Source organism: Carcharodon carcharias, chromosome 23, assembly GCF_017639515.1.
Source record: "Carcharodon carcharias isolate sCarCar2 chromosome 23, sCarCar2.pri, whole genome shotgun sequence".
NCBI classification, from domain to species: domain Eukaryota; kingdom Metazoa; phylum Chordata; class Chondrichthyes; order Lamniformes; family Lamnidae; genus Carcharodon; species Carcharodon carcharias.
In genome coordinates this window covers 32,829,072-32,839,998 of record NC_054489.1, presented here as the reverse complement: position 1 = coordinate 32,839,998, position 10,927 = coordinate 32,829,072, and the positions used below count along the sequence as shown (strand labels likewise).

Sequence of the window (10,927 nt, the reverse complement as noted above, 5' to 3'; positions counted from 1 at the left end):
GAGTAGGACTGGAACAAGGAATGTTCCACGTACCCCATAAAGAGACAGGCATAGCTGGGGCCCATGTGGGTACCCATAGCCACACCTTTTATTTGGAGGATCTGAGAGGAGTTAAAGGAGAAATAGTTCAGTGTGAGAACAAGTTCAGCCAGACGGAGGAGAGTAGTAGTGGATGGGGATTGTTCAGGCCTCTGTTTGAGGAAGAAGCGGAGAGCCACCGGACCATCCTAGTGGGGGATGGAGGTGTAGAGGGATTGGACATTCTTCTCCATTTTTCTAATTGGATCAGTTTTCAGAATGCTGGGCAAAAATATTGTTAAAGCAGGAATGAAACTAGGTAACATCGGAAAAAACATATCTGGTTTTCTGATTGTCCTCATACATGAGATCTTCGTCTGAAAATGTGAGCATGCAGGCATCCATGGATGGCATGGAATGCCACTTTGTGCAACATGACATGCCCGCCATCCTACCACTCTTCTTCCTTTTCTTCCAAATATTTCAGAGAGGAGAGATGGACATTGGAGAATCCATTGGTACCAATCATTGTGATGTTGGCAAAACCTGTGGCACATTGGCTGATGAAAACTGCCAAGGGAATATACAAAGAAAAATTGTCAGAAATGGCCGAAACGTTTCTTTAATATCCTTTAAGCGAGCTTCTGTATCCTTGTCCCAACTAGCAACATTGGGCTGACCAGTTAACATGGGTGTAATCAAGAAAGAATGTCCAAGACTTTAGTACATTGAGAAATGGTATGCAAGACATCACCCCCATATGGTATTTAAATTCACCTTTTTTTAAGGTAGACACTTCCAACAATGTATTCGTTACCCTGGGAATGTATGTGGTGTCCAAAGTCAGGAGAGTTTGGGCGATACACCCATTTGTGAACTTGCTGATCAACAACAACAACAACGGCAATATGCATTTTGATTGTGCTTTTGACGTAGTAAAATGTTCCAAAGCACTTCACAAGAGCATTATCGAAAACAACATTTGACGCCAAGCCACATAAGGAGATATTAGTGTAGATGAAAAGGTTGGTCAAAGAGATAGGTTTTAATGAATGTCTTAAAGGAGGAAAGAGAAGTGGAGAGGTTCAGTGAAGGAATTCCAGAGTTTGGGGCATAGGCAGGGGAGGTGACAATCACCAATGTTGCAGCAATTAAAATCAGGGATGTGCAAGAGGCTAGAATTTGAGGGGTTTAGGCATCCTGGACAATTGTAGGGTTGGAGAGATAGGGAGAGGTGAGGAGATAAAGGAGATGGATGATGCTATGGAAGGATTTGAAAACAAAAATGAGAATTTTAAAATCGAGGCATTGCTTATCTGGGGGTCAATATATGTTAGTGGGCGCATGGGTAATGGGAGTTGGTGCAAGCCAGTACATGGGCTGTGGGGTTTTGGATGAGCTTAAGTTTATGATGAGTGGAAGATGTGAGACTGGCAAGGAGTACTTTGGAAAGTAAGCAACGAGGTCATAGATGCGAGTTTTAACAGCAGAAGAGATGAGGCAGGAGCAAAGTCTACAGTAGTGCATTTATGGAAATTCTGTCATCATCAGCAGCGGGCTGCCAGGGAAGAGCACTATCCCTTACATTTCCCCTTGAACTCTACCTTTATTTATTAATTCAAACTTAGTTCCCTAAATGGTTACTGCAAAGTGCATAGGTGATTTAGCACTTAAAACATTAATTGATTTTCCAAAATCTATTTTCTTTGAAATGTGTACATTTCATGAAAATTTAATGAGGTAACCAATTGATGTTGAATCTCATATTTTTGATTTCTTAACATCTGAAATTTAAATACGGTGAAGAAGCGTCTAGGAGATCATGATCCCTTCTTCTTCCGTCTCTCGAATAAATTGGGGGCTGGAAGTAAAATGTGGGCAGATCCTGGACTGTCAGAACTCTAACCACTTTATGTTGCACCAATTTTTTCTAGGGGGTGGGGGCCAGCAGTTTAGTCTGCTTCAGATGGACAGACACTTCCTTTTAATATTTCCTTGGGCTTAGGTCCAACATGTCAATTCTTAACACTCAGGTGTGCAGGACCGGTACCCAGTTTAAGATGGCCGAAGGGCTGTATAGCAGCCTTCAGACTGACAGGTTCACATGCTTTCAACTTGACATGCCTGAACTCAGGCACAGGAAGGCCGGCTTTCCCTGAGGAGTGAGCACCTAACTTAAATCACTGGGATGCATGTGCCATTTTAACTTCAGTGAGACGCAAGATCTCACAGTCATGAGCTCGCCAACGAAAGCTGTCAACAGGCAGGATCCTGGCCATAATAGGCACCGGTAACCTTACTGAGATTACAGGAGAATGAGGAGGAGTGCTCCTCCTGCTCGGACAGCGATATCTTGGGCCTCCCCTTCCCGTTCCCACCATCTCCTTCTGCGCTCATTGTGAGCTTTACGGAGTTCACCCCAACCTTCCTGGCCATTCTCACCTTACTGGGAGCATTTTCCATGGGTTCTCAGCTGTTTCTCTAACAACCAACTCAACCCAAATATTATCTCCTACCTGATGTCGCCCTGTCAACCTTGGGCGGGATTTGACATCGGAGAATGCTAATGAGGCTCAAGAATTAAAATTTCCTGGGCCAACACACACCAGGGGCCTGAGGGTTTGCTGCCAGCCTTGGGCATGGCATCTAATTTTCCGCTCAAGTTAAAATTGGGGCTATAGCTTTGAAAAGACGGTTTTTTAAAATAGGTGTCCAGCATTGCAAGGGAATCATAGCTGATTTAACGGGTATGAGTAAATACGTTCCAAACTGCAATATTTCACTCAGATCCTTGACTGTTTTCCTGCTGATACAGCTGAGACTAACCCTAGCACCGTTTCTGACTCCAGTGTGTCTCTCAGAAGGAAACCACCTAAGTAAAGTGTTGGAAGAGGGAGAGACACCTTACATATGGGTGCCAGGTAGGTGAGGCTATGTGACAGATCCTCTGTTCCCAACCACTAGTACCATAGCGCCCAGATCTGGAGATAGAGGTGATCAAATCTGATTTTGGCAGATAATTCATGCACCTAGAGGCTCTTATTCCTATAGGAAACTGTAATGTCATAGTACCATAAAAATATATAAATGCCTGTTTTGGTGCCACAATCTGTGGAGAGAGAGAGGGTGTGTGTGTGTGTGTGTGTGTGTCTGATGTTGAAACATGGACTCAACCAACATAGCAGGAGATATTTGGCCCATGTGCTGGCTCATTGAAAGAGCTGCCCAATTAGTTCTACTCTCCAGTTTTATCTCCACAGCCCCTGAACTGTTACATTTTCAAAAGGAAATTGGATAAATACATGAAACTATTATTGAATCTATTACTACCACCCTTTCAGGCAGTGTATTCAATAAGGGCCTGCGTAAAAACATTTCTCCTCATCTTTTCTCTGATTTTTTGCTAATTTTCTTAAATCTATGTTCTTTGGTTACTGTCTTACTGCCAGTGTAAAAGGTTATAGAATGATGTTTATGTGCCAGCTTCAAGATCAAACCTTTAGTATTTTTTTTTAAAGTGGCACCCAATTATAAAATTTACGTCATCAATACACAGGCTCCGCTGACTTCCTTGATCTTCTCTTCAGTCTTCCTGCTGAAGAACTTTGCCTTGACAATGATTGGCTGTTTTGGCAGTCTTCCTTTGCCCAGGACTTTATGGTAACCAGCATGCACAACATCAATAACAGGTGCTGGTCCTTCAGGTTTCTTGGCATAGTTTAATCTGGTCTGTTCACTGACCAGCGTCCACAGCTTATCCAGATTTATGGCGGACAGAACAACTGATTCTTGTTTAGATGATAATGTCTCATACCAACTTTTCCAAAGTAACCTGGATGATATTTATCAAAGTTGATTCTGTGATGTTGCATACCACCAGCATTGCCACAACCACATGACCAATATGGCCATGACCATGGCTAACGTGTCCTCTTAACTTCCTGGTTTTTCTCGATCTGGATGAAGTACAGCAATGAAAGTATAAAAGAAGTGAAGGTTTGTATCAATGCTTCCTTCAGTTCTGTTGCACTATGTTGGGAACAGAGTGATTGTGGAATGCATGTTCTGGTTATAGACTCCATTACAGTTAGTAAACCATGACATGTCTTTCCTAAGAATATTTCATTCTGAAAACATTTTCCTCATTTGTTCTTGCAACCTGTGAACATAGGGGACCTCAATGACTTGATCTTCCATCTCCCACCATGCTTGCTGCACACTATGGTGCAGAGGAAGGTTCTATTCTGTCCTACTTATGACTACCCTCCTCTGCTGCACATTCACCAGGACTACATCCAACCTGTCTTCGACAAAGGGGGCACTTCTGGATGCAATTCCTTCCCGGTCTGGGAGATGGGCGGTGAAAGAATCTAGCTAGCTTGAAATAGGAGCAGCACCTCTTTAAGCAGAACACTGCTACCCCACCACCAAATGTCAGGTATAGTTCTCCCTGTGTTAATTGTTATATTCATCAGCTGACCTGAATTGGTTCGACATGGTTGATGGCCAACTCTAGTTGCATGAAGTTCCACAGGAACAAATGATTCAGCAGCAACCACCAGTGAAAAGAGAACTAGAAAGAAAAATCCAGAGGAAAAATGAAACGTTAAATTGTTAATTTTATTAACATTGCAGCAATAAAGCTACTCTAGTGTCTCAGTGATATTAGGATTGTAATGTTAGGGAGTTGCCACTGTAATGTTAGTGACATTGAAGTGCTAACAATAAGCAACCTTTGTAGCAGAAAATTTACTTGAGCTGCCAGCGCTGTAAGGGTTAATTAAGTTAGGGGAGCCCATGGCAATGAAAGTTCTACCTTTGTCAGTTCTCATTTTAGCAACTTGATTCAGTCAGCTAAGAATTTTGTTTCCTGTAAAGGGAAGCACTGAGTGGGATGTCTTGGGGCTCAGCACTGGGACCACTACTGTTTCCAATTTACATCAATGACTTGGATGTAGAAAGTCAATGCAAACTGATGAAATTTGAAGAAGATAGTAAACCAGGAGGGTTGCTGAAATCGGAGGACGCAGCTCAGAAATTATAGTACAAATTGGACAAATACGTGGGCAGAGCAATGGCGCAAGAAATTTAAGGCAGAGTATTGCATATAAGAAGCGGAAATGTACAGCACAGTGACCATGGGCTTGAGTATTACAAGGATGCGGATGGCTTACCCCCGACCCCCCCCTACCCACCCCCTCACCCGCCATACCAAAGGCAAAGTCGGCATGGAGCCAACCCACTCCGCAGCCATAACGTGCTGCAGGCGGGCTGAACAAGGGCCAAGTGGGACAGGCGAACTTCACTGGGAGGAAGTTCCTGTGCTCAGGAGCTGCTGGGCAATCAATCCAATTGGTCGGCAGCTCCATCAGTCTCAGCAACGTGAAGAATTTGTGGGAGCCGCTGGGACTACAGTGGGGAATGAGGAGAAGGGGCAATGGGTTCCCGGAAACAAATAATTCGAGGGTGTTGGACGGGGATGGTTTGGCCAGGTTAGAGAGGGGGAGTGGAGTGCGTGGGTGGGGGTGAAGTGTTTGATGCAACAGGCAAGTAGGAGCCAAGTAAAAACAGTAAAAACTGGGAAAGAAAAATAGCGGTCTGAACTGGTCTTGTATACCTTAAAATGGAACGCCAGTAAAACTGGGAAATAAATGTACTGGTCCGAACTATTTTTACCTTCTGGGAAGAAAGGTTGGGGGGTGGGGTGCTGTATCTTAGTGGGGCCACCCTTAGTCTGCAAAGGGCAGCCCCCAAAGATAGAACCCCTCTCCCTTCCCCCCCCTTTGAAGAATTTATTTTAAAAATCGAGCAGCTCACTCTTGCTCGACTGCCCACAGCAAACTTTTTGCGGGGTGGGCTGTGTATTACCATGGTCAATTGGCTTGGTAGCAAGTCTAATTGACCCTTGATTACCTATTTTAAATATGGCAGGCGGGCGGTGCCCGCCCATCCCTGGTATTATGGGGGTGAGCACGCGAGTGGGTGAGAATATGGTGGGGTGGGCAAGCACTCTATTTTACATGCAGCCCCTGCCATAAAAAAGGACACAGCAGGGGCACATTAAATGCAGCCCAATGAATGACGTCAAAGTGGCTACAGATGAAACTGACTGAGATCCAGGAGTCTTACTGGATTTCACACATAACACGTTCAACCAATACAGAACGACAATCAACAGGACCATTAGAGCATTTAAGTACAATGCTAAAACAGTTGAGTCCAAGTTAGCAGAAGCCATGTTTAAATTACACTGTTCTGGTCAGACAGTGGGCGGGAAGGATGGGAAATCTTGTATAAAGTGACCATTCCTCCGCAGCTGAGACAGTTCAGCCTCAGCCACGTTCACGTGCTTGGAGTTGGGCCTCTAGTTTATTTGCCCACTCAAGCAACGCAGAGGCCTGAAATTGCCATCAAATGTTCCAGAGCTCTTCACCCCTTGGGCACAGATTGCAAACTAATGAATGTTTTAGTGGGCTGCAGAACAATAGATGACTGTGCATGTTGTACAATCTCCTTGCGAAAGCTGGCCATGGAGCAGTCACTGCTGGAGGCACTCACAGCCCCTTGCAATGTCATCACTTAGGTTTGGACCAGTCTCCCCCATGGTTCAAGCTAACTGTGCAGCCTTGCAGTGCGGGTTAGGAGAATGCCTGTGCCTGAGCTGAGAGCACAGCTTGCAGTCCAGTGGGTGAAGCTGCCGCCAATTGGTCAGGTGGAGTGGGGTGGAGGTGGGTGGGGTTTCGGGCATCCATGCCACACACTAAACTCTGGCCATCCAAGTGGTAGCCAGCACTCTCTGGGATGTGCTAAAGGGCCTTCAGAATTAATCAAGAGAGATTCTTAGTACACCATGCTAACCCATGTGTCCCTCTCTTTCATCCTGCAGGTAAAGTACATCAGGAGCATGTAGCCTGGTGATCTAGCTGTATGCCTCATGGCTTACAGAGAGCTGAGATGAAGGAGAAGAAGGTGATGGAAGTGGCTGGCTGGTCAGAGGCTGGGTCAGCACCCTCAGGAAGAAGAGGCGGCTGGGGCTATCGCTCACACCACTGAAGAGCCACAGTCTATAGGCACCGGCTTTCATTCCTGCAGATGACCGAGGATCACTATCGCCAAAGATTACGCATGACTAGGGAACTGGTCAGTCACATATGCCACATGCTGTGGGATTTGGCACCATGGGGACATGGAGGGCATCCACTGCCAGTGGTCATGAAAATGACCGTGGTGTTCAATTTCTGTGCCAGTGGCTCCTTTCAGGGCTCCACAGGTGACCTCTGTGGGATATCACAAGCCTACACCCACAAATGCATCCATGAGGTCACGGATGCCATATTCGCGAAGGCACACAATTTTGTGCATTTCACCCGGGCCTATGAAAGCCAGGAAGCAAGAGTCATTGGATTTATGCAGATCTCTGGTTTCCCACAGGTTCAGGGTGCTATCGACTGCACTCGCATGGCGCTCCGATCTCTGTGGCAACAAACTGTCAACCATGTCAATCGCAAGGGCTTCCACTTGCTGAATGTTCAGATGGTGTACGACCACTACGAATGCATCCTGCAGGTCAGCACAGGATTCCCAGGGAGAGTCCATGACTCCTACATCCTTCGCAGGCCCCAGATCCCTGACATCATGCAGGGTCCACAGAGGCTGCAGGGTTGGCTCCTCAGTAACTAGGGTTATCCACAGAGGATGTGGCTGATGACACCTGTGCAGGGGTCTCACACTGCAGCAGAACGAAGGTACAATGAGCCTCATGCTGCAATTCACACCTTGGTGGAGCAAACCATTGGGATGCTGAAAATGAGTTTCCGGTACTTGGACCCGTCTGGTGGAGCCTTGCAATCCAGTCCACAGAGGGTGTCACACATCGTCATTGCCTGCTGCACCCTTTACAACCTGACATTTCAACAGGGAGAGGAGCTAGCTGAGGATGAGATGGAGGAGCTGCACATCTCCTCCAATGAGGAGGACATCGACAAGGATGTGGATGAGGAGGTTTTCGAAGGTGAGGATGGCCTGATGAGGCAAACACATTGGCCACACGAGGCAGGCATGCTCGGGAGGCCCTCATAGCTGCTAGATTCATGGAGGATGATGGCAACACGCAGTAAGGACACTCTCTAGATCTTCAAATAGCGTCCGTATTTTCCTGGCTCCTGTCTGGCTGAGGGCAGATCCGCTTGCGCTTTGTGATCAGCATCATATCATGGAGACGCCGCCGTGAGACTTTAAAAGCACCTGATTCTATGTCAGTCCTCAGCACCTGAGCCCTTCAGCACAGTGTCACCAGCCACAGATGCTGAAGAGATGGGGGCCAGCCCCACCTTAAAGGAATGGAGGGCACACAGAGAGAGAGAATGATGGAACTCTGTGACACCTTCCCACCAGATTCTGGCAGCAATGACAAGCACCATTGAGGTGCAAGCTTCAGTAATGTGTCCGGGGAGTATGAGGCTGGACCATCGCTTTGGTCTTAAGGTTACACACTGCACAGGGAAGAGGCCCTGGACTGAGACACCTGCCTTTATCTTGTGCAGGAACCAAGGTTTCGCATCCGAGTGACATAAACACTGATCATAACAAGGAGCCATAGGCAAGGAGGCATGCTTGGGAGTTTATTTACAATAGTGAACATTATGTACAAGTGATTAACACCCCTGCCTATCCCTGCTGTCACGTCCTGGTGCTCCCCAGAAATCCACAGCGGAGATGGAGGCAGCCTGCTGGCTGCGATGCTGTGTCTGTGATGGCCTTGACGGGTGCCCTCTTTTGGGAACCTGCTTTTCGGATCCTGCTATGTTGCAGTGGCACCATCCTCAGCCTGTTGAGCTGGAGCTGCTGGGGTTACAGGAAGAGGGGATTTGGAAGGGCTGGACACTCCTGGAGTCACCTGGATGAATGGCCCTGGTGTGTGTACCTGCTGATCCTCCTCCAAATGGGTGCCCAAGGGCCCCTGGTTAACTCCATGAGGTGAAAGGGTAACTGGAGTGAGATCAAGCTGCTCTGTACCCCTCTCCTGTTGACACTGTTGGAGGCCAACCATGGCATCAGCAATGGAGTTCAGCCCAGGCAGCAGTGCAGGAGCAATGTCCTGGGCCAAGGTCTTCATGGCGGCCGCCATCCTACCAGTGTTGACCTCGGTGTGTTGGCATGCCGGTGCTATCACCTCAGCCCGAAGGCGGACGGACTCCTCCATCTTGCCTTGAAATCTGAGGAGTGCACCGGACATCGCTTCCTGATGTTCCCGAGCTTACCTTTGCAGCTCCAGCAACTGAGGTATGGCCGAGTCCAGAGGCTCGATTTCTGACTCAGACTCAGCAGGTTTCTGGCCTCCAGCAGTCCTCTAGGTGCCGGAGACCTGGGAATTCACCGCTGCCACCTGCTGTGGATCAGAAAGTGCGATGCGCTCACCAGATCGCGATTCCGAAGCTACTCTAAAGCTAGGTCCCACTGAGGTGTGTGTCTCTGCGCTGGTGGAGGGTGTGGGTGAGGGTGAGCGCTGTGATTGGACTTCAGTTTGGTTTTCAGTAGATTCCTTTTTGGATTGTCTTCAGGGCTTGAGTCGAGGATGTGGGTCGTGGACTCTGTTGGCTGTTTCCCAGATGTGCCTGTAAAAGCAAGGGGAGATAATTAGTGCATGGCAGTGGCCTGTGAAACAGGACAGATCACTCACAAGCATGGTTGTCTAATGGATGTTGCACTCTGGATCCTCACTTGACAGAGCAGCGCCGACCTCACCGTCAGCACAGGAATGAGTCAGATGGCTCTGTTTTCAAGGTCCTTGAGGACCTTGATTTCAGGCTTTCCTCCACCAGTCTGTGACCTCTCCCTCTTGTTGTGTGCCAGCTTGACCTTCATGAATACAGATGGGGCGAGTGTATCAGGATGCCTGCCCAGCCAGATGATGAGTATGCCTGGCCTGTGTGGGTGGTGAGTGGTCCCATGGGTGGGATGTGGACAATGAACGTGTGTGTGTGAGAGAGTGATGTCCCATGAACTGGCAGTGAGTGAGATCCCTGTGGATGGGTGATGGGCTTGTGTGTTGAGGGTGTTGAGAACAGTGACTTACTCTGGCAGAATGGAGGAGATCATTCATCATCTTTTGTAGGGTGTTGGTGCTGACCACCACTGCCACTGCCTCCCAAGCTGGATTGGTGATGTTGCTGCCCCTCCTATGGCCAGAGCAGGGGTAGAGGACATCATGGCAGGCCTCCACGATGTCCAAAAGTCATTCCAGGGACGTGTCACTGAATCGGGGGTGGGGGTGTGTTGTCGGGGGCGGAGGTGGGGGGTGGTTGTTGGCCGGGGGGGTGCCACAGCCTTCTTACCATTCAGGGCCACGTCTTCGGTGCAGCAGTCCTGGGCTGGAAGAACTGAGAGGTGTGCACGTGGCTGCAATTTAAATATAGTGCCTGGCGTGAGGAAGCGGTGAGGAGATGGTGTGGCAGGTGAATGAGAGCCTGCCCTCCATTGAAATGGCATGTTTCCCGGGAATGCATGATTAACGAGGCGGGTTTGGGATGTTAAGGTGTGAAAAGCGGCCATGGTGGTTGTCTGGTAAAACATTCTTTATCCTGCCCACTACCGCACTTTGTGCAATTCTGGGACGATTCCACTCTGTGTCTTAAATACTGGGTCAGGCTGACCCGTATCACGCAGGCAAAAGAAAAAAAGAGGTGGGCAGTTCCACATTCTGGGATTCCTGCCCCCCCCAATCCTGGCACTGGCAATTTTGATTGCTGCAGGACAGGGCAAGCTTTGCATCCAGCTTTAACAACATTGCTGGCTCCATTGTGGAGATGGACATTTCAGACCTCTTGCAATTTTCAAGGAGTTGGGCTGGTTTTTGATGCTGACATAGTTCACTCCAGCTCTGGGGTGTTGGGATTATTTGGGAACCATG

General features: G+C 48.0%; 1 pseudogene; it reads right to left on the bottom strand.

Annotated features, from left to right (window-relative positions):
- Nucleotides 1-3,555: 3,555 nt before the first annotated feature.
- On the bottom strand, nucleotides 3,556-6,256 carry LOC121268962 (annotated as a pseudogene).
- Nucleotides 6,257-10,927: the final 4,671 nt, after the last annotated feature.